We start from the raw sequence: 25,802 nt of genomic DNA on the forward strand, positions 1-25,802 counted from the left end.
TAGCACAACGATTTTCGAGAATTTATTGTCGTTTTGAAGTACATTTGTGTTTTTGCTTACGTGAATATGTTTGGTTATGTTTGCATGATGCAATTGTTTTCATGTTTAAAATCAGAATAAATTCTGGAAACGTGCTATGTTAAGAATCAAAACATAAGTAACTGGTGCAGTTTTAATTATTTAAATCGTGAATGACGCAATTGCAGGTTTTTCTGAAACATCTAATACGATGAAATTAAATCATACGCAGTAGGCTTTTTAAAACGGTTCTGTTCCTTTTTCTATTTGACTAAACTCTTAACCGTATAGTTACGATGAATACGCTTGCGGGTGAAAGTAATTTTTATTGAGACTTCTACCGGTAAGTAATATCTCATAATTTTAAGAATTAGAATTCCTGCAGCAGCATTGCCCACAATTGATTGCTCTGTCTTCCAGAAAAACCATTGATCTCGGAGATCAGAATTAAAATTCTTTGAAATTTCTGTAATTGTTTCGGAAAGACACTGACGAACAATAGTCATGAATTGGCTGGACGGTATTTTGTCGACACTCAGATAAACTTATTTATTTGATGCACGACGCAAAAATGATTGTGACAAATCAAGGAGAGTTTCGCACTCTGGTGCCAACAGCTCCAACGTGCTCTGGTCAGTGGTAATACACGAAACTGAAAATTCGTAGACATGTTGTTGTGGCCTTCAGTCCGAAAACTGGTTTGATGTAGGTCTTCACATGCTACTCTGTCCTGTGCAAGCCTCTTCATCTCTGAGTAACTATTGCAAACTGCATCCTTCTGCATCTGCTTAGCGTATTGGTCTCCCTTTCCGATTTTGACCCCCCCCCCCCCAGCCCCTTCCCATTCACTTCCCTCCAGTACTAAATCGGTGATCTCTTAAGGTCTCAAACTATGTCCTTATAACTGATCCCTTCTTCTGTCAGCTTGTGCCAAAAACTTCTTTGCTCCCCAGTTCTATTCAGTACTTTCTCATTAGTTACGTGATCTATACATCTAATCTACAGCATACCATATTTAAAAAGCATCTATTCTCCTTTAAATGCGAACATTTTAGGTTAGGCTTTACTGTGATTGTTATTGACATTAAATGAAACAACAAGTTTACTGTTACCAGCCATCATTTTATTTATCTCCACGACGCGTTTCAAAGGTTTAAACCTCCATCATCAGGTGGATTTACATTAGTTAGTATGACATTTCTGTGTCTGTTGTGTTATGACTTTTTGGAGGAACTTGTGGCACTGTCTCCAGTGGTCACAGGTTCCTTTCGCTCTCATAACACATCACATGTACACTGTCATATTTGTAAACAAATATGGAGTATTCCGTGAACATAACTTTTGGTAACCGCTTCCATAAACTCCATTGGGTGATTCTTAACTGTTCAGATTTGCAAATCAGCCTACGACCAGCTGAGAGAAGTTAGTGGCGACACTTTCTGCAGGGCCCACCCACGATTTTGCAGGGCAGCGTTCGGTCTCGTATTGCGCAAATAGCGCCAGATTTGTTCGATCGATGATTATGTGAATTTCTGTATCATCCATCACACAGCCGTGCGACTTTTACTTGATTACTGAGATGAAGAAAGCAGTTTGAGGTATTCGCTTGAGAACTGTTACAGAGGTTCGTCTGGTAACAGAGAGCTCCACTCCATCAACACAATTGGCGCTGCTAAAGGTATCCAACGACTTCCAAATCGCTGGTGACAGCTGATACGCAACACTGGTGACTACTTTCAAGCACAGTAAAAACTGTGAAACATATACTTTTTTGTATAACTCTGAAAATGGCCTAAATTGCTATAAACTGGTCATTTTGAAACAAAACATAGCGATCGAAAAACGGAAAATAAGCCTCTTTTTTAAATGTTAATTATTCAATTTTATTTTTTCATTGTGATGATAAAAACCTCTTGACTTTCCCTCACACTGTAGCAACGTTGGTACTACAGTGATGCATTAGTTATTGCGCAGTTTTACGATCGCTGTAGAACGAACTGCGCTGATTAGGTCCTTGGAAGCCACGTAACGGAGCGTCCAAACAAAACGGTCTCGGGGGGATGATGGGCTGACGCCAGCGCCAGTTCTTGAAATTGTTCCGCGGCAATTCAGGGATGCGCTTATTATGGGAAGCGTCCGAAATACCCTCCATCAGTCTGAGTAACATCTGTTCGCGGCGCCGCACATTGTCTCGCCTGCGCCGCGCTGGCTCTCATTGTACCCGGAAATAAATGCGACGCTTTGTCCCAGTGCTGCTGCTGCTGCTTCTGCTGGCACCGTGCTGGCGCCACTGCTGGTGCGCTGTTTGTTTCTACGGGCCGAAGGGCCTCTCCTCCTTCGCTCTTCCTCACTCGTTCTTCCGTCCGTGGCGTCTCCACTGCACGTACACACACACACACACACACACACACACACACACATACCAGAACACCCCGGCGACGATAACCGGCCGTCGCCAGCTGCTGCGTCGGCCGGCAGAGTTTTTATTTCTGGCGCTACCGCTGCGCCCTATGAAATACGGACGCGGCGTCGGGCTGGCGCCAGTAACTGCAGCGAAGACAAACTTGCGGTATTAGCGGACGTGGACGCCGCAGTTTTAATATCCGGCCAGCCTCGCGACACCGGGCCGTGGAATGGCCGAGCTCGCAGCCGGTTAGTTGGTTCTCCACACGGTGGTGCTACGTCCTCTAATCTGTGCTCCTGTCGGGAGCACGTGCGAAATAGCCTCACCGTGGTTCAGTGTGTGGGTGTTTGTTCCTCCGAATTCTGCTGGCAACGAGGGAGGTGGTGTGGTTCCAAAAACGCTGGGCTATTTTTCGAGAGGGTGGGAGACCACAGACAGCTGTGCTACGTATATGGCACTGTGCTCGTGTCAGAAACAAATGTGCAAATACGTTTCCTATAATACGATGTTGTTCCCGAGGCACCCCCCTTTCACCCATTGAATTTTGCAATGGATCATCACTGGACTTGGATAGAGACGGATTGGACTGGCACCTGGAATGCCACGGAATGACGTGAAATAAATTACACTCATGCTCATGAATTAAGGATAATTGCAGAATGTGGTGCCACACAACGTGGCACTACACAAAACTGGCACTAATAGCATAGGCACATAGGGAACATACACGACACAGATATGTAAGTCCACGGTATTGATGATAAGTTGAGAAAACCGTCCCGAAACACATGTGCTACAAAACGCCACTGTTTCCTGTGCATGTATCCAGACATCAGTATGGGATATGATAACCGTACACACGTACACAGGCCACACAACGGGTTGGCATACTCTGCATCAATGGTTCAAAAATGGCTCTGAGTACTATGGGACTTAACTTCTGAGGTCATCAGTCCCCTAGAACTTAGAACTACTTAAACCTAACTAAAGGACGTCACACACATCCAAGCCCGAGGCGGGATTCGAACCTGCGACCGTAGCGGTCGCGCGGTTGCAGACTGTAGCCCCTAGAACCGCTCGGCCACTTCAGCCGGCACTCTGCATCAGGTGATCGAGCAGATGCTGGGGTATAGCCTCCCATTCTTGCACCAGTGCCTGTTGAAGATCCCGAAGTGTCGTAGGGGTTTGAATACGTGCAGCAATACGTCGACCGAGAGCATCCCAGACGTGCTCAATGGGGTTTAGATCTGGAGAACAGGCAGGCCACTCCATTCGCCTGACATCTTCTGTTTCAGGGTACTCCTCCACGATGGCAGCTCGGTGGGGCCGTGCGTTATCATCCATCAGGAGGAAGGTGGGTCCCACTGCATCCGTGAAAGGGCTGACATACTGGTGCAAAATGAAGTCCGGATCCACCTGACCTGTTACAGTTCCTCTGTCAATGACTTGCATGTGTATACATGCACCAGTCATAATCCCACCCTACACCATGAAAACACGACCTCCATACACGTCCCTTTCGAGGACATTAAGGGATTGGTATCTGGTTCCTGGTTCACGCCAGATGAAAACCCTGTGAGAATCACTGTTTAGATTATACCTGGATTCGTCCGTGAACATAACCTGGGACCATTGTTTGAATGACCATGTATTGTGTTCTTGACACCAGGCTTTACGGGCTCTCCTGTGAACAGAGGCCAGTGGAATGTACCTTGCAGGTGTCCGGGCGAATAAAGAGTGTCTGTTTAGTCGTCTGTAGACGGTGTGGCTGGAGACAGCCGTTCCAGTGGCTGGGGCAAGGTCCGGAGCAAGGCTATCTGGAGTACTCCGTGGCCGTCTTGCGGTGTTTTAGAGTGTAGACGTCCCGTACTGTAGCGCCTGGACACATTTCCGGACTGCTGGAATCGTCGTCATGATCTTGAGATCACACTTTGTGGCACACGAAGGGCCTGCTGTGTTTGACCAGCCTCCAGTCGCTATAGTATTCTACCCCTCACAACGTCATCAGTGTGTGTTCTTCGAGTTATTTTCAACACACAGTCACCATTAGCACGTCTGAAAACGTCTGCACACTTACTAGCTGCACCGTACTCTGACATGCACCTACACACCTCTGCGTATGTGGACTGCTGCCAGCGCCACCGTGCGACGACCGCATGGTCATACCCCGAGGTGATTTAAACCAGCAAACCGCCCAACAGAGCGTTGTTTCACAATGTATCACCATTATGCTTAATTTATGACCATGAGTATTTATCGGAGAACTACATCAATCTAAGTGTTGAAAGTTGAAAGGGGGTCGACTGGTTTGTTTCGAGCCTACTTCTTATAAGACTACTCTGTGCGACTGAAAAACGGGCCCTTACTTGAGAAATGATCTTGATCTTGAATGAAATTTTCACTCTGCAGCGGAGTGAGCGCTGACATGAAACTTCCTGGCAGACTAAAAGTGTATGCCGGACCGAGACTGGAACTCTGGACTATTCCCTATCGCGGGCAAGTGCCTTACCGACTGAACACACAAGCAGACGGTAGAGAAGTTGCCCACTAAAGGCAAAGGTCGTGATTTCGAGTGTCGGTCCGCCATAGTTTTAATCTGTTAGGAAGCTTCCTGCTAGCGCAAACTCCGCTGTAGAGTTAAAATTTCATTTTCGAAACATAACCCCAGGCTGCAGCTAAGCCATGTCTTCGCAGTATTCTTAATTCCAGGAGTGCTTGCCTTGCAAGATTTGTAGGAGAACTTCTGTGGAGTTTGGAAGGTAGGAGACGATACTGCCGGAAGCAAAGCTGTGAAGAGGGATCGTCAACGTGCTAGGATAACTTGGCCGGTAGAGCACTTGCCTGCGAAAGGCAAAGGTCACGAGTTGGAGTCTGGGTCTAGCATACCGTTTTAATCTGCCAGGAATTTTCATGATACTGATCTTGTTTATCAAGTCGTCACATGTCCACAGCGAAGCTGTTACGCTGTGAAGTAACGTACCGGCTGCCACGAACACGACGTGCAGTAAGTGAAAAGTAATAAAGCTCATAATCAAAGAGATTTTACTGAAAGGATGGCAATGGATATCATAGCCGCCATTCTGAATCATAAAGTGTGGTACTCTTCATTTACACATATTTTTAATAAAAACACTGGAAACTACGAGGCCCCGTAGCCACAAATGGCTCAAATGGCTCTGAGCACTATGGGACTTAACATCTATGGTCATCAGTCCCCTAGAACTTAGAACTACTTAAACCCAACTAACCTAAGGACATCACACAACACCCAGTCATCACGAGGCAGAGAAAATCCGTGACCCCGCCGGGAATCGAACCCGGGAACCCGGGCGTGGGAAGTCAGAACGCTACCGCACGACCACGAGCTGCGGACCCTGTAGCAACAAATGCAGAGTACAGGAATTGGATATATATCGTCGTAACAAGCAGCTTAATGATCAAGATAGCTAACAACATGGGTGAATAACGACCTAACCAGAAATACATTTTACTCTATTGCCGAAACACGCATTTTTCCAATTCCCATAATCCACCTGATTCCTGTCTTCCCTTTTGTTCACCCGTTGCTTCCCATTCTACTCATGTCCATCGTCATCGCATGTTCAGCAAATCTGGCCCCTTCCAGTCTGATTTCTCGTCATATCGCCCCCATGCTCCCCTTTAGTTTTTCCATTGGTCTTGACATTCATTTATCAAAAATGGGTTCAAATGCCTCTGAGCACTATGGGACTAAACTTCTGAGGTCATCAGTCCACTAGAACTTAGAACTACTTAAACCTAACACACATCCATGCCCGAGGCAGCATTCGAACCTGCGACCGTAGCGGTCGCGCGGTTCAAGACTGTAGCGCCTAGAACCGCTCGGCCAACCCGGCCAGCATCCATTTATCGTCACCTTTTTTAAGACCCAATACGTCTGCGGATGTATTCTTCACTAATGGCCTGCCCCAGCTTCGCGTGTGTATCGCTGTCTAAGGTCAGACGACCTGTTTATTGTATGTAGTTAGGAGTGACATAATGCATGACGCTCCCGATCAGAGTTACTTCGCGCCTCACCTTTTGAAAGAGTTAACAAAGAGCAAGTTAAAACCTGATGTCCTCGAGCCGCAACAAATCTCGCCTCACCATCTTCATTGGATTCGTGGGATCCCACAGTCTTTTAGCTGTTCTAATATGCTGGTAAGGACTCCTCCTGGCCATTTTATTGATAAAAAAATCAAATCAAAATGTAATAAGTAGGCAGTCAAATCACAAAGCAAACTCACTAAATTAGTTTTTCCCTAGTCAAAAAGTCAAATATAATTAAAACCTGTTGAAAGGAGCAAACAAATTTTGTTAAATTCTTAATACACAAAGTGCAATCAGTAAAACCCAGCCGAGTAAATTCAGTGTCAGTAAATATTCGTAAAGCTGAGGCTGCAATGCTTCTGTCACTCATGTAAATTTCTGATAATTCTTCGGTCACTAAGGTAAAAGAACCTACAGCGACATTTATTGGTTCCTGTATTACGATACTTACAGTACTATTTATTGGATCTTTGGCGTACTTCATCGCGATGATCGTATCACTGAGGTAAAAGTCCGACCTACTAAGCTGAGCAGTTTCCAAAATCTTTAAATTAAAATATCTTTTTTTAGTGATCCGATTTTGACGCTGTCCCGATGTCAAGTTACCAGTGAAAACACCACGAAAAATCGTCTAGTATTAGTAATGTTCAAACAGAAGGAAAAATTAATCTATTAGTAGTAGTTTTCAAGCAAAAAGAAAAATATTTGGATGAGATATTCTTACGTTATTCTGTTAAACTTCCTACATCACCCGGAATAAGTGTTTGGCAAAAATTTTCATCGTACGGACACGATGGTTTTGCTGTTTTGTTATTATTATAGATATTGTATATATCTCTGCTGATACATAAAACTGACACTAAAGGTATCTATTTTTTTCGCTGTTGATGTTTGCTCCTGTTCCGATGTATTCGAATTTATGACTTTTACACTGGCCTTCTAGTGTTTTCTTATCGTTAGAGGTATTCCGTTTGTTTGTCTTTCTGCGGCAAGTTCAGTTTCACAATCACTACATCGCCCGCAAAAGCTATGGAGCTCACCTGGACCTATTGTCCTTTTTCCTGCCACGTCGTTTATTGCTCTCTACAGGATGATCACTTCGCCCAGAACTATGCTGAATAAAATTGGTCACAATCCGTGTTCGGTTTCGATCTTATATTCCTGACAGTACTTCTCTGTAAGTTAGCCTTGCATTTCTCAGAAGTTGCGTTATCAGTTCCCTTGTAGTACCGTCTTGTCTGTTCTTCCGTATCCTTCCAAGGATCTATCGACAGAGACGTATGCGTTCGTCGTATGCCTTCGTGGAGCCCGACAAGTCCTGGTACCTGATGGGGCCCAGGGAGGACACTTCTTCGAGTCCAGTAAGGACTAAGACACTTTGTCATACCAGTCGTCTCTGGGTAATGATTTGTTCTCTACATCGTCCTAAAGGCCAGTTGTAGTCTCCGTATAATGAAAACAATGTTTGTCTTTGGGGCGACGAAGTGAAAGAGGACTACTTCGACTGATTCTTCGAAGAGTGGAAGACGAGCCATCAAGCGCGGCCTGAGCCTTCCGTATACCGGCGATGCACCGCCACTGGGGCGCTGCTGTTTGTTTTCGGAACCGCCCCGGAGAAGCAGCGTCTGTGGCGGCCGACGGCTCCCGGCCCCAGTCACGCCACGCGGGGTTCATTCGTTTCCAGGCCTGACACATATGAGACGCCAGCTCCGTCTGCCTTCTTCTACAGGCTGCGCAGACGGCCCGTCTCGGCTAGCTGCCTTACAAGACGCTACGGCGAAGTTCTTCCTTTTCTTCTTCTTCTTCTTCTTCTTCTTCTCCTCTGTAGCCCTACATCCAAAATTTTTTATTCAGTTCTCAGTATCGGTTGACGTTATACATGTCAATAATACTACTGGGCCTACTTTCTCGCTTCCATGACGGAAGTTGCGACCGTCTGTCGCTAGAGGGTTTCGACTTATAAGGTGTAATGTGGTGGTGTTCTAACAACCCTACCACAACAAAGGTCAAAAATTAACTATGATTGTAGTGTTGCTCACGCTGCTAAATATTGCATTTTCGGGCAACAACAAAATTATATTATGTGGCAGGTGTCATTAGAGCACAGTTAATAAAGTCATTTCTTGAAATAATGGATAAACTAGGCACTCATCTTTTCGTGTTTCCCATGCTGGTCTCGTTGTGAACTCATGATAGTGATGATTCCAAACTCGCATGCAAAAAGGCCTAGGTGTTATGCTGAGATATTCAAAAGTTTTATACATGTGTTTCATAAACCATTCTTGAAGATGAAACGTTTGCAAGTTAGGACAATGGTGATGTAAAAAAGTAATCAGCACTCCGAATTTAAGTTACGCTTCTTTTTTTTTATTGCTTTCGTTGCAATATCACGTAACTCGTTCCAAAACATCACTTCACAATATAAAACATACTTGAAAATATCTTCCTCACTGTTAAAGTTCACATTTCATAAACTGACTACAGTTTGCGTCTTTTTAAGATGACGACCGAGCGAGGTGGCGCAGTGGTTAGACACTGGACTCGTATTCGGGAGGACGACGGTTCAATCCCGCGTCCGGCCATCCTGATTTAGGTTTTCCGTGATTTCCCTAAATCGCTCCAGGCAAATGCCGGGATGGTTCCTTTGAAAGGGCACGGCCGACTTCCTTCCCCATCCTTCCCTAATCCGATGAGACCGATGACCTCGCTGTCTGGTCTCCTTCCGAAAACAACCCAACCCACAACATGACGACCAAAGCTTCACTCTCTAATAACCGCTTACGCGCACAAAAATCGGAGTTACAAGTACGTCAATGATCATAGTGACAAAAGAAAGAATACACATAAGAATAATATCATTGCAATATATATATATATATATATCACAGAGGGGCAAATATAGATTCTGACCACTACCTTACCAGAGTTAAAATTAAATTCACTCCAAAAAGGAAACGCCAAAGGAAATCACCACTAATTCCCAAATTTGACTTGAAAAATATCAAGGAATCAGAAATTACAGAAGCATGGGATAAACAACCAACAAACAACTGGAAAGATTTCCGAACGAAAATTATACAGAAAGCAAGAGATTTGATTCCGTTAAAGAAAATATCCAAGCATCCATGGTGGGATTCGAATTGTGATAACGCATTAGAAGAGAGACAACAAGCCTTTTTAAATTACAATTGTGACAAATCAGAAACCACACAACAAACATTTTTCAAAGTGAGAAAACAAACAGCTAAAATACTTAGACAAACTAAAAGAAAATACCTTAATGAACAGCTAAACACAATTGAAGAAAACTTTAAGAACCACAACACTCAAGATTTTTATAAAATATTCGCAAATCAAATCAAAGGATACACTCCACAAAATCTCTGCTTCCGGAAACAGAATGGAAAATTGGCACTAACTAACAAAGAAAATTGCCAAGAACTAGCTAAATATTTCTCACAACTCCTAAATTGCCCACAACCAAGTACAAGATTCCCCAGATTACAACCAGAACACACGAATGAGACTTCACTACCACCATCTCAAGAAGAAATTTATAGTCACATTAGAAAACTCAAAAATAATAAATCATCGGGAGAAGATGGAATTGTAGCTGAACTACTGAAAAACCTTGGTCCAAATTCGTTAAAAGAGATCACTAGCATCATCCAAGAAATTTGGCAGACAGAAAATATCCCAGAGGAGTGGAAGTGTGCACTAATTCACCCATTGCACAAAAAGGGAGAGAGATCAGACGTAAACAACTACAGAGGCATTTCACTTTTACCAGTTACCTACAAAATTCTATCTGCATGTCTCCTAAAGAGGGCACAAGAACAACTAGAACATACAATTTCAGACTACCAAGCAGGCTTTCGTCCTAATAGATCATGCCCGGAACAGATATTCAACCTTAAAACTATTTTAAAGATTAAAGCAATCAGGTCAAAACCAATAATCTGCACATTCGTTGATTTCAAAAAGGCATACGATTCCATAGACAGACAGTCTCTATGTCACATTCTCGAAGAACGAGGCCTAGACACTAAAACCCGAAAACTAATTGAACAAACACTAACAGAAACCAAATCAAAAATTAAATTCAGAGGGGAAATTTCGGAACCATTCTCAATTAAAACAGGAGTAAGACAAGGAGATGGGATCTCACCACTATTATTCAATATAGTTTTGGACAAAGTTATGAAAGAGTGGGAAGTAACACTAAGGAAACAAAGCTTTTGGAAGCCAATTGAACTAGGAAGAGGTAAAGGAAAATTGAACATCCCTTATTTAGCGTTTGCAGATGACTTGGCAATTATAACTGACAGTGAAGAAACAGCAGTAAAACAAATTGAGACACTTAAAGAATGTGCTGAGAAGGTTGGCCTGCAAATCTCCTTTGAGAAGACAGAATTCATCTGCTCAAAATTAGATATTTCGAAACTAAAAACAAAGTATGGTGAAATAACTAGAGTCAAGCACTTTAAGTATCTCGGTGAAGTTATTGAACCAACAGGACTTGAGAAAATAGCACAAAAAAACCGATTACAGAAAATCAAGAAAGCATTCGGACTTATTCAAAATATATATAACAAGAAATGTCTATCAAAAGGCACTAAAATCAGACACTACAACACAGTCATCAAACCAACAGTCACATATGCAAGTGAAACACTCTCCCTGAATAGAAAATTAGATTTACACGAAATTAAGAAAGTAGAGAGAAAAATTATTAGAAAAATCCTAGGACCACGATACACACAAGATGGATACAGGCTGCAGACTACCGAGACAACCGAAAAAATATCAAACATCGAGGCAGATATCAGGAAGAGGCGGATGAAGTTTTATGGACATATAGACAGATTACCTGGAAACAGGTTAACTAAACGTCTATTGGACTATATGACATCACTTAAGGCAACAATACCCTGGGTAACTGAAGTTAAGAAGGATTTGAAAAAGGCAAAAATTGACATAACAAACACATCAGACCGGGATACATTCAGAAGAAAAATCGACAAGTGGAAGTTTACTCCAGAGACGGAATCTAAACCTTTCCGACCAAAGTGGACCGAAGAAAGGAAGAAGGCCTTTGGGGAGGCAATGAAGAAATACTGGGAAAATAAGAAGAACATTAAGAAATGTTAATCACCTGCTTATCGTTCTCCCATGGGGACATTCGCTAATAATAATAATATATATATCGCTGTATCGAAGTACCTCTACATTAATGAAATCAAATCTGAATGTTGTCACGGAAATATGTTAACTATTTTACAGAAACACAGTAGAACATTGCTGGTATCGAGAGGTTGAGGTGAGGTGCCGTAATGGTTACGTAATTCAAGTACTACTATAGTGTGTAACCTAACTTTGTCGGTGCGTGAGAAACAGCGTGCTGTAACCGAGTTTCTAACCGCAGAAAACGTGCCTCCAGTTGAAATCCAGAGAGAAATGAAGGCTGTGTACGGTGATGATTGCATCGACATTAGTAATGTGCGAGAATGGTGTGACTTAGGAAATCGGGATGAGGGGTACACTTAGCCTGGAAGGTCAAGGACCATACTACGTCACTCCTTAACACGGCAACTGGTAAATCAATAATTGACATTTTATTCAAAACAAGCTTTATAAAACAGATAAGAGGCAATCAACACGTGGCCGTGTTTAAGACAATATCAAATAAACAATCACATGACTTAAAAGACGAACCACGAACATTTCAGTACTTAAGAAACATAAATTACAGTCTGAGGGTAATTTTAAAAGGTGGCTCAGATAGCTTTTTAAGCAATAATCTGCTATGTGAAAGTGATTTACAAGCACACCAGTTCGTTAAGAACCGAAATAACACGAGGAGCACAACAAGTTAATTAATACAATTAATTCACAAGCAAAGTTAACCCCCCTCTCTTTTTTTACCCATACCTGACAGGTTCGCCGATGACTCTGTAATTCTGTCAGAGACAGCAAAGGACTTGGAAGAGCAGTTGAACGGAATGGACAGTGTCTTGAAAGGAGGGTATAAGATGAACATCAACAAAAGCAAAACGATGATAATGGAATGTAGTCGAATTAAGTCGGGTGATCTGAGGAAATTAGATTAGGAAATGAGACATTTAAAGTAGTAAAGGAGTTTTGCTATTTGGGGAGAAAATTAACTGATGATGGTCGAAGTAGAGAAGATATAAAACTTAGACTGGCAATGGCAAGGAAAGCGTTTCTGAAGAAGAGAAATTTGTTAACATCCAGTATTGATTTAAGTGTCAGGAAGTCATTTCTGAAAGTATTCGTATGGAGTGTAGCCATGTATGGAAGTGAAACATGGACGATAAATAGTTTGGACAAGAAGAGAATAGAAGCTTTCGAAATGTGGTGTTACAGAAGAATGCTGAAGATTAGATGGGTAGATCACATAACTAATGAGGAGGTATTGAATAGAACTGGGGAGAAGTTTGTGGCACAACTTGACTAGAACAAGGGACCGGCTTGTAGGACATGTTCTGAGGCATCAAGGGATCACAAATTTAACATTAGAGGGCAGCGTGGAAGGTAAAAATCGTAGAGGGACACTAAGTAGATTCAGAAGGATGTAGGATGTAATAAGTACTGCGAGATGAAGAAGCTTGCACAGGATAGGGTAGCATGGAGTGCTGCGTCAAACCAGTCTCAGGACTGAAGACCACAACAAGAACCTGACAGGTTAAATGTCTACCAAACGGGCTGTGACGCTAGGCTGCCATGGGCAAAAGGTGACTTAACTTAAAATGCCGGAAGCAGCAGACCAGCCGTCCAAAACAGCTCCTAAACGCCGGGGTCCAACCGGGAGTCACTTCCCATTACGCGGCACGTCACAGCTTCTGTGCACCGAAGCAGAACGTGGCGTCGCTCCGACACACCCCAACTCGGAGAAAACTGGAACACAAACAGACCGCAGAAAACACGGCAAACACCATCAGAACAATAAGGCAACGGCCTTGCCGCAGTGTATACACCAGTTCCTGTGGACGGCTGGTCTGCTGCTTTCAATAGAAGTGACGAGTTTTACAGCAATATCAATGCTGTAAAACATTTAAACTAAGAACTGTACACACATCCAATGCCGACCGCGGTGGTCTAGCAGTTCTAGGCGCTCAGTCCGAAACAGCGCGACTGCTACGGTCGCTGGTTCGAATCCTGCCTCGGGCATGGATGTGTGTGATGTCCTTAGGTTAGTTAGGTTTAAATAGTTCTAAGTTCTAGGGGACTGATGACCACAGATGTTAAGTCCCATAGTGCTCAGAGCCATTTTTGAACACATCCAATGCTGAAAATATAGTATCAGAATTTTACACTCTCATAGTTTGCCAAACAATATTTCGACATATGATTAACGGAGACAATGTGTACACAGATGAAATGGAAAAAAATTCAAGATAATATCACGTTATTCAAATGCAAAACTTCACAACGATACTAGGTTCTGTGTACTTTAATTTGGTTGCATAGGTCTGCAATTTAACTGCCAATTGTGTAGGTTGGTATGCAGAAAATTACAACTAGACTATGACCTAATATCTTCAATACCTTACAGTTACTACCTCATTTGGGAACATTGATTTTTTAAAGAAAGTAGCGACTGCTGTTATCCGTGCGGTCACATGCCTTGCTCGCTGCTCTTACTTCACGTACGTTAGGGCAACCAACCAACAAGTACACTCGTTGCAACGCAAATCGTTCAACGAAATGAAGGCAGCAAAATGATTTACACCTTCGATGGAGAGCGTTGTTCGAGACGGTCTCGATGGATGTGTCTTTCCGAGAAAACTTGCACCAACGAAATGCGACGAACAGCGCCCGGAGGTGACATCAGACAGATTCACCCCAAACTCGCGACCGTCTTGCAAGGTAGACCGACCGCTCCGCTGCTGGCCGAGCCCACGTGTTTTCCTCCTTCGTCCCCGCGAGCACGTACTTCCGCCTCGTAGCGAGTCCGACTCCAACTGCCGCGACGGCAAAACAGACCCCAGGTCACAACAGGGGCAAAGATCGTAGTAGAGCCGGATTATCGACAGTGACGTGCCAAAGAGCTGGTGTGTCAGGAAAGGCTCACCACGGCTCCAGTGTGATCGTGATGAGGGAAACGTTGGTGCTAATCTCAAGGGGTGTGACGGAGCTGGAAGTGCACGACCACCTACAGCACCCGACGATACTCATCGCAGTCCGACTGATGACCGCATCAGAGACAGTCGTACAGACCGTCATTGCAGAATTGCTATACAGAAAACTGTGTACACGGTGGGTGCCTGAAATGCTCACTCCTGACGTGAAACGCAGCAAGGCATGTGTCCGCATGAACAGCAGTCGCTAGTTTCTTTAAAAAATCAGTGTTCCCAAATGAGGCAGTAACTGTAAGGAAGATATTAGGTCATAGTCTAGTTGTAATTTTCTGCATACCAACCTACACAATTGGCAGCTAAACTGCAGACCTATGTAACCAAATTAAAGTGCACAAAACCTAGTATCGTTGTGAAGTTGTGCATTTGAATAACGTGATATTATCTTGACATCTGTCAAGAATTTCTTTCGTGTTTTGTGCATGGGGGTGATGGATTCCTTAACAACATTCTGATACGTGTTGAAAGATTGGTTTACCAATTTGACCCTGCAGGCTTGAGATCATCAAAGTGTAAGAGGATGTCCAAAAAAAGCTACGAAACAACACTGTGGGTACGACTGAAGTCTTTATTGAGAAGTAATCACCAGAGACCGGAGCACAAACATCCCACTGCTTTGTGAGGCGAAGGATTCCCTCTTCCTAGAATTCCTGTGGTTCTGACAGGAGACACTCCACTGCGTCCTCCATCTAGTCTTTTTTGCCTTTTTTTAGCCGTCCAAAAAACACATGGAAGTCGCACGTCGACATGCCTGCGCTGTAGGGTGAATGCTCAAGCTGCTCCCATTTGAACTTTAACTTGGATATTACAGTTTGTGTGATCTTGCATACGTGTGAACACAAATTATTAAGGAGCAAAATCACTTTCTCTAGATGGAATTTCGTACGCTACGGAGTTTCTCACAGCATGCGTCACTGTTAAAGCTTTTTCCGCGCTCGAAGAATTTGTTGAGTATCTGACATCGGACGTCGAAAAAGACGTGAGCATTACTTTGCCTTCTGAGGTGACGCCCTTGAATTTTTTTAGGGGAGGTGGGGGAGTGACGACACTAAATTCGCGTCTCTAGATGTCTCACTACGTTATCCGAAATCGGCATATGCAAATTTCTTGCGATTTGTTTGTTATCACGTTTCATACCTTTCCATCTGAACACTGCTTATAGTTCCGCCACGATGGAACTGCGTCACCAAAAATGTTCAAGAGCATGCCCTCAGTAAGCAAAGTCACGGTGTTCTGGTGTTTTCAAGGTGTTGTGCATTTGGAATTCATGCCTAAAGGCACGTTGCAAGGTACTATTAGACCCTTAGAAAACTGAAATCACGAATTCTAAAAGTTCGTCCACACATGGAGCACCGTTTCCAGCACGTCAGTGCCAGACTCCGCAAGAACACTTCGACATATGAAACAATCCGATGCATTGGCTTCACTGTCATCGATCGTCCTCCATACAGCCCCGACTTGTTCCCATCACTTTTCATCTGTTTTGAAAACTTACAGAAAACCTATGAGGCCTTCACTTTGATAGTCATGAAGCCCCGCAAGCAGAGGTGAGGTTGTTGTTCCATCAAGAAAGTCGAATATTCCACACTGACGCTATCAACAAACTAGTCTCTTTTTGGGAGAAATGTGTTCGTCACACCCACGTGTAGAAGAACCTGACGTGCCGGATGTTGGATACGTCTGTGCTTTTGTGTTAAATGGCAAAAGGAAGGAAGCGTCTTATGATTTAAAGACGCTAGTAAGATATCATTGAAACAAAGGCCTGCATTAGAATGTAAGTGAGGCTGACTCAAAAAAACTGTGGGTCACAAGGATATTGCTGATCTGCTCGGTGGTTAGCGAAATATTTTCTTGAAGACGATAAAAAACCACAAAGCTGCCCAATTCTCACTTTCTTCTCCCAGAAGACTAAACTTAACTGCCCCTCATGAATCCTAGTAGGATTTTATGGTACCACTTGAAGTCCAAATTAATATACGTTCCCCTATGGCGCCACAGCTTTGATAGGTGCTTGGTTTCCGTCTGCGCTGTTAGTTTCTCTTGGCGGCGAAATATTTCTGATCCAGGCGATTTCTGTAATAAGCTACTACATTGTGGGGCAAATAAAAGTCGCCCAGAGAACAGGGTTCCAGGATACAAAGAAATACAGCAGAGGAAACTAAATATAGTACTAACTTGACTACAGTAGATGTTGAAACCGACCACTGTTTATTTCTTGGGACTTCTGGGCCCTGGGCAGAAAGTTGCTGAAGACAGATCGAAGCTGGACTGCTGGAATTGCGGCATCTCATCCGAAACGCTCTGCTGCAGTTTCTGAACAGTATGAGGGATGCTCCGATACACCTTAGACATGAGAGCTCCCGACATGAAGTAGTTGCACACTGAATGATCAGGTGAGCTGAGTGGCCAGTTATGGCCGCGACCGACTGACATGTGGTAACAACTCTGTCAGGCGAGAATATTGTGCAAATGTGCTCTAAGGTTCGGCCGGCCGTTTAGGCAATTGCTCCATCCTGTTTAAAGTAACTGTAGGTGATTTGCTCCTCCGTTAATGCTGCTACGAATGGTTTCAAAATGTTGGCAATGAAATGCGCCAAAGTCAGCGTCTGATAAAAGAAGATGGGACCAATAATGCGGCGTGCAGATACTGCGCCCCGAACCCCAACCCTCTGATCATGCAATGTTGCTTTATGGAAGTTATGTGGATTCTCCACAGCCCAGAACCTGTGATTCTGTGAGCTGATATAAGCACGGGGAAACCGGGCTTTGAAGTTAAAATCTCCTGGGTTATTAGGCCGCATCATATTCATATACACTCCTGGAAATTGAAATAAGAACACCGTGAATTCATTGTCCCAGGAAGGGGAAACTTGATTGACACATTCCTGGGGTCAGATACATCACATGATCACACTGACAGAACCACAGGCACATAGATACAGGCAACAGAGCATGCACAATGTCGGCACTAGTACAGTGTATATCCACCTTTCGCAGCAATGCAGGCTGCTATTCTCCCATGGAGACGATCGTAGAGATGCTGGATGTAGTCCTGTGGAACGGCCTGCCATGCCATTTCCACCTGGCGCCTCAGTTGGACCAGCGTTCGTGCTGGACGTGCAGACCGCGTGAGACGACGCTTCATCCAGTCCCAAACATGCTCAATGGGGGACAGATCCGGAGATCTTGCTGGCCAGGGTAGTTGACTTACACCTTCTAGAGCACGTTGGGTGGCACGGGATACATGCGGACGTGCATTGTCCTGTTGGAACAGCAAGTTCCCTTGCCGGTCTAGGAATGGTAGAACGATGGGTTCGATGACGGTTTGGATGTACCGTGCACTATTCAGTGTCCCCTCGACGATCACCAGTGGTGTACGGCCAGTGTAGGAGATCGCTCCCCTCACCATGATGCCGGGTGTTGGCCCTGTGTGCCTCGGTCGTATGCAGTCCTGATTGTGGCGCTCACCTGCGCGGCGCCAAACACGCATACGACCATCATTGGCACCAAGGCAGAAGTGACTCTCGTCGCTGAAGACGACACGTCTCCATTCGTCCCTCCATTCACGCCTGTCGCGACACCACTGGAGGCGGGCTACACGATGTTGGGGCGTGAGCGGAAGACGGCCTAACGGTGTGCGGGACCGTAGCCCAGCTTCATGGAGACGGTTGCGAATGGTCCTCGCCGATACCCCAGGAGCAACAGTGTCCCTAATTTGCTGGGAAGTGGCGGTGCGGTCCCCTACGGCACTGCGTAGGATCCTACGGTCTTGGCGTGCATCCGTGCGTCGCTGCGGTCCGGCTCCAGGTCGACGGGCACATGCACCTTCCGCCGACCACTGGCGACAACATCTATGTACTGTGGAGACCTCACGTCCCACGTGTTGAGCAATTCGGCGGTACGTCCACCCGGCCTCCCGCATGCCCACTATACGCCCTCGCTCAAAGTCCGTTAACTGCACATAAGGTTCACGTCCACGCTGTCGCGGCATGCTACCAGTGTTAAAGACTGCGATGGAGCTCCGTATGCCACGGCAAACTGGCTGACACTGACGGCGGCGGTGCACAAATGCTGCGCAGCTAGTGCCATTCGACGGCCAACACCGCGGTTCCTGGTGTGTCCGCTGTGCCGTGCGTGTGATCATTGCTTGTACAGCCCTCTCGCAGTGTACGGAGCAAGTATGGTGGGTCTGACACACCGGTGTCAATGCGTTCTTTTTTCCATTTCCAGGAGTGTATTTTATCTTCAGTGACAACCGTCACGAAATTCTGCAGACTTACGTAAAACCAAGCTTCGTCAGACATAAAGAAGAGTTCCACGTCCAAGCCATTAATTGTTATCTCAGGGAACAGCCACTCACAAAAATGTACGCGCTGAGAAACGTATGATGGTTTTAATGCGCAAACAACAGACACTCGATAGCGATGCATGTACAGGTCCAAGTGGAGTATTCATCATCATGATCGATGTGATATACCGGTCTCTTGCGACAGGCGTCGGGTTGATTTGGTACAAACTAGTTACCTGCAGGAACATTTTCCGGTGTGCAGGCACGTTTTGGAATGTTTTGTGACATGTTGAAAACAGGTCCTGTCTGACGCCATTTTCAGACTAAGCATTGCATGACACTATTTGCTGACGCTTTGACATCACTACACTTCTCAGCAAACAACTGACCATACCGTTTCCACGATTTTCTTGTCACACAACTTTCCACAAGGAACACCCGTTGCTCCACTGTAAGTAGCATCGTTCCCTTTGCAGTGTTCCACTCACACTGACACAGCCCCCACTATGCTCTGCTCCGGTGGTGCCACGTGACGGGCGTACACGTGGTGTGCACGTCACAGGGTGTGATTATATCCATACATTCACGTCTCATTTTATCCACTTGTCTGGGTCATTTTTTCCCCGCCGTGTAATTAACAACGGATTATCGTAGTCGAGTAATGCAAATATCCAAATCTGTTTTTCTTGTGTCAGAAAGGAGCAGCTGAGGTACAACGAAAATAAATAGTTTACCTAATGTGTAGCGTAAAATAAAAATTGTGCTAGGAAGGTACTCAGTGTGACCACAGTAATGCCTTACTGCTTTATGGTTTCGTCTCTGGTTGAAGATGGAAACTCAGACACAATATAGTCTGGTGACTCTGTTATTTCCGTGTTCGAGGGCTATCCAGAATTTCTTCCTTCAAATGGTTCAAATGGCTCTGAGCACTATGGGACTTAACATCTGAGGTCATCAGTCCCCTAGAACTTAGAACTACTTAAACCTAACTAACCTAAGGACATCCATGCCCGAGGCAGGATTCGAACCTGCGACGTAGCGGTCGCGCTGTTCTAGACTGAAGCGCCTAGAACCGCTCGGCCACACTGGCCGGCCCCAGCGAGTAACTGTACTTCTGTCGACAGCAGATGCTCCCTAGACTTTGCACTACCGTTTGTGAATATCCTCCACAGTTTCTTTCTCCGCAGTGAGAAATTCAATGACGGCACGCTGTGCGTGACGTGCATCACCTACAGACGCCATTTTGAAACTGTTCTACTGCTACGCTACGCTATCTGTCGGAAGTGACGGAAACGTGGCGCGCTAACTCAGCAGACTTCAGATAATTCATACGTCACGTTTCGCGTTAGTAGCATTGTCTTCGGCTGAGAGAAAAGAAAATGCGGTGCATTACTTTCTGGGCAACCCTCGTAGTTTACAATGGTGTAGCTTTCTTGTTTGAATTGAGTGCAAATACCAAGAGCTTTCGCCTTGAATCATATATGACACGCGTTACATTTGATGTATACGCCATATGCCGTCGACACTCTGTCAGGTTGACTGAGATAGATTTGTTCTCATATCTCATCGTATCTCTTCAACTGGGGCGTAGAGACCCCAGAGCTATAACACGGTGGCCCTTGCACACAAATTCGAGGCCATTAACTACAGCCTTGCCCTCGTACATTATTGATACAAAGCGCTCTTCTAGAGGGACTCACGCGGCTGTCTCTCCCCCTGTGTTGCAGACGATGACGACGCCGACCTGCCGGACGGCTGCTGCTTCCGGCGGCCGCTGCAACACAGCCGCCGCTACCAGACGGTCGGCAAGAGGAAAGACGTGCTCTCCAGACCCGTGAAGGTAAGTCCACCCTCGCCTGCTCCAGACATTAGCCGTGTGGTACCAGGTAGGCCTCGCTCAATCATGCTGTCATATTTCGCACCACTTTTAAAAAATTATTTTCCCTTGTTTCTGTATACAGAAATACAGCGTTATTCCACACTGAAGAGCCAAAGAAACTGGAGCACCTGCCAAATATCGTGTAGAGCCCCTGCGAGCTCCCAGAAGTGCCGCAAGAAGAGGTGGCACGGGCTCCACTAATATCTGAAGTAGTGCTGGAAAGAACTGACACCATGAATTCTGCAGGGCTGTCCATAAATCCGTAAGAGTACTAGGGGAAGGAGATCTCTTCTGAACAGCACGTTGAAGGCGTCCCAGATATGCTCAATAATGCTCATGTCTGGTGAGTCTAGTAGCCAGCGGAAGTGTTTCAACTCAGAAGAGTGTTCTTGGAGCCTCTATGTAGCGATGCTGCCCTTGTGGAGCGTCGCATTGTTCTGCTGGAATTGGCCAAGTCCGTCGGAATGCACAGTGAACATAAATGGATGCAGGTGATCGCAAAGGATGCTTACGTACGCGTCACCTGTCGGAGTCGTACCAGATGTACCAGGGGTCCCATATCATTCCAACTGCACACGCCCCACACCATTACGGAACCTCCACCAGCATGAACAGTCCCCTGGTGACATGCAGGATCAATGGATTCATGAGGTTGCCCCCATATCCGTACATGTCTATCCGCTTGGTACAATTTGAAACGAGACTCGTCCGACTAGCAACACGTTTCCAGTCAAATGGTTAAAATGGCTCTGAGCACTATGGGACTTAACATCTGAGGTCATCAGTCCCCTAGAACTTAGAAGTACTTAAACATAACTAAGGACATCACACACATTCATGACCGAGGCAGGATTTGGACCTGCGACCGTAGCTGTTGCGCGGTTTGAGACTGAAGTACCTAGAACCGCTCGGCCACACCGGCCAGCTGTTTCCAGTTATCAACAGTCTACTGCCGGTGTCGACGGCCCCAGGCGAGGCGTATAACTTTGTGTCGGGCAGTCATCATGGGTACACGAGTAGGCCCTCTGCTCCGAAAGCCCAAGTCGATAATGTTTCGTTTAATAGATCGCACTTTGACAGTTGTTGATGGCCCGGCACTGAAATCTGGAGCAGATTGTGGAAGGGTTGCACTTCTGTCACGTTGAACGATTCTTTTCAGTCGTCGTTGCTCACGATCTTGCAGGATCTTTTTACGACTGTAGCGATGTCGGAGATTTGATGTTTTACCTGATTCCTGATATTCACGGTACATACCATGAAATAATAGTACGGCAAAAAACCCTTGGAGAGCTTGTGTCGTATCGCTCTTGCGCCACGTCAACCTCACTTAAATCTTGGTAACCTGCCATTGTAGCAGCAGTAATCCATCTAATAATTGTCTTATATAGGCGTTACCGACAGCAGTGCCGTATTCTGCCTGTTTACATATCTCTGTATTTGAATACGCATGCTAATACTAGTTTCTTCGGCCCTTAAATGTATAAATATGGGTTCACCAAGTTATGAAGATGGTCATAGTTGACCGACATTAATTACCTGACAAATAAAATTTTTATGATCTATGACATTAATTATCACGAAACAAATATTTCCTAGATCGCTGTGAAACCTTAATACGAATAAGTCACAACTCGCGAACAGAACACCACTGCCACTGTTAGTGTGGAAATCTGCCTCGACCCTTGCTGCACGAATCTGTGCAGTACTGCGGAGTCAGCCGTTTCAGCAAGCTAGCCTGGCTCGCAAAATCAAGCCGGTCTTATTGATTACTACGATGACAACATCCGACCTTCGCCTGCTGTCAGCACTGCTTCACTACTTTGTTCCGGTTCGCACTAATATGCCCGTATGTGGTCGGTACGACACAGTAATAAACGTATGTGCGAAAATGCTTCATTTGCGTTCTAGCGTCTCTAACATGCGAAGGAGAACATACGCAGAATGGACCAAACACGGAAGGCAAAGAATAATCGAGTGTAACCTGCAATCGCTCTGAGGGTGTTGACAGGATAGGACCTCCGAAAGGGGACATCTCAGACAAGCAGCTGAACCATGCTGTGCATATATATCAGCAACCACTGATAAATGTTTCCAAGATATAAACGGTCTTGGCTGCAAAACTGGCTTCATCATTTTATATTCTGCCAATAATGCCTTGTTCAGGGCATCTTCTGATTGTCTGGCACAATACAGTAGGTGTTAAACACATAGGCTACCGTCGATGAAATGTCACAGCAGGCAAACGCCGATGTCAGTATTTTAAGAATATTTCTTGTGTTTCATACTATACACAGTTTATAGCCAGTCCTGGGGCTATCGTAAAACTCGGACGAAATATGGTGGTAGTGAACACAACTGCGGTGTACACCATGGTTCTCGTGTACTAGGAAGTCCAAAGGAAGAAAAGTGATAACGTTACCCAGCTCACTTTATACACTATGTGATCCAAAGTATTCGGACACCTGGCTAAAACTGACTTACATGTTTGTGGCACCCTCCATCGGTACTGCTGGAATTCAGTATGGTGTTGTCCGACCCTTGCCTTGATCACAGCTTCCACTCTCGCAAACATACGTTCAATCAGGTGCTGGAAGGTTTCTTGGCGAATGGCAGCCCATTCTTCTCGGAGTGCTGCACTAAAGACAGATATCGATGTCGGTCGGAGAGGCCTGACACGAAGTCGGCGTTCCAAAACATTCCAAAGGTGTTCTACAGGATTCAGGTCAGGACTCAGTGCTGGCCAGTCCATTACAGGGGTCTTATTGTCGAGTAACCACTCTGCCACGGGCAATGCATTATGAACAGGTACTCGATCGTGTTGAAAGATACAATCGACATCCACGAAATGCTCTTCAACAGTGGGCAGCAAAAACGTGCTTTGAACATCAGTGTTGGCCTGTGCTGTGATAGTGCCAAGCAAAACAACAAGGGGTGCTAGACCCCTCCATGAAAAACACGACCACACCATAACACCACCGCCTCCAGATTTTACTGATGGCATTACACACGCTGCCAGATGACGTTCACCGGGCATTCGCAATAACCACACTCTACCATCGGATCGCAATATTGTGTACAGTTTTCTACTGTTCAGTTGTCCAATGTTTAGGCACCTTATACCAAGCGAGGCGTCGTTTGGCATTTACCGGCTTATGAGCAGCCACTCGCAGCGCGGGATTAGCCGAGCGGTCTGGGAGCTGCAGTCATGGACTGTGAGGCTGGTCCCGGCGGAGGTTAGAGTCCTCCCTCGGTCGTCGGTGTGTGTGTTTGCCCTTAGGATAATTTAGCTTAAGTAGTGTGAAAGATTAGGGACTAATGACCTTAGCAGTTAAGCCCTATAAGATTTCTATAAAAAAAGAAAAGAAAGAAAAAGCAGCCGCTCGACCGTGAAGTTCAAGTTATCTCACCTCCCGCCTAACTGTCAGAGTAGTTGCAGTGGATCCTGATGCAGTTTGGAATTCATGTGTGATGGTCTGGCTAGATGTCTGCATGTTACACATTAGGACCCTTCTCAACTGTCGGCGGTCTCTGTCAGTCAACAGACGAGGTTGATCTGTATACTTTTGTGCTGTACGTACTTTACGTTTCCACTTCACTATCACACTGCAAACAATGGACCTAGGGATGTTTAGGAGTGTGGAAAATTCACGTACAGACGTGTGACACAAATGACTCCCAATCACCTGACCACGTTCGAAGTCTATGAGCTCTGCGGAGCGACACATTCTGTTCTCTCACGATGAGTACTGAGGTTGCCGATATGGAATACCTGGCAGTAGGTGGCACCACAATGCACCTAATATGAAAAACGTATGTTTTTGGAGGTGTCCGGATACTTTTGATCACATAGTGTATATGCATGGTTGGAGAGGCGTTTACGTGAGACGGTCAGCTTTATGTCCTAACGGTCGCTACATTGGACGCCCCTGGACGCGCCAAACACCAGGGTTTGAAGAAGCCGCACGGCAGCGTTTTGCAGAGCTGCCTTCTACAAGCACCCCAGTTCTGGCAAGCACTACAAATCTGAACGACATGGTAGTGTCGCAGGTTCTACATTATGAGGACCCTCATCCGTACAAACTCCAGAAGACTTTCCTCATCATGTCAGCTTTGCTGATAGCTGCTAGTACAATATAGGCAACGTCTTCCTGATATATGTCCTGTTTTCTGTTGACTGCACCACTAACATGGACGGCACGTTAGACACCAGAAACAGTGATTTTTGGCTGAAGAAAATCCTCACAGGCTGCATGTTTGAGGCCACCAGCGTCACTTAGCTGCCAACGTGTGGGCAGGTCTCATTGATGACACTGTGATGGATGCATAACTCGTTGAGTGTCCTAATTGCCTTATATTTCTGCGAGAGATGTTACCTATGTTGTTGGACGAGATGCCACAGGACTTCTGTAGTGCCATGCAGTTCCAGCAGGATGGCGCTCCAGCACACTTCGGCAATGTTTTACACCTCCACTTGAATCACACCCTTGGCAGCAGATTGGACGTGGAGGCCCAATAGCCTGGCCCCTTCACTCACCGGACCTGACACACTGGATTTTCATTTGTACGAGACAGTATGGTGTCACTATAAAATCTGGTGACAATCAGCACCAGCAGCAGATGGAGTCTTTTCCGAAATGCCGGGAATATTTCCATGCTTTCTTCAACAAACAGGTTATTCATAAATTGTGTCGAAGTTGCTGGAAGTCATATTGCGGACTTTCTATAAGTGATTTAACCAAGTGTTTTCCAAAATTAATGTACACTGCTGGCCATTAAAATTGCTACACTAAGAAGAAATGCAGATGATAAACTGGTATTAATTGGACAAATATATTATACTAGATCTGACATGTGATTACGTTTTCACGCCTTTTGGGTGCACAGATCTTGAGAAATCAGTACCCAGAACAACCACCTCTGGCCGTAATAACGGCCTTGATACGCCTGGGCATTGAGTCAAACAGAGCTTGGATGGTGTGTACAGGT

Source organism: Schistocerca piceifrons, chromosome 1, assembly GCF_021461385.2.
Source record: "Schistocerca piceifrons isolate TAMUIC-IGC-003096 chromosome 1, iqSchPice1.1, whole genome shotgun sequence".
Taxonomy (NCBI): Eukaryota; Metazoa; Arthropoda; class Insecta; order Orthoptera; family Acrididae; genus Schistocerca; species Schistocerca piceifrons.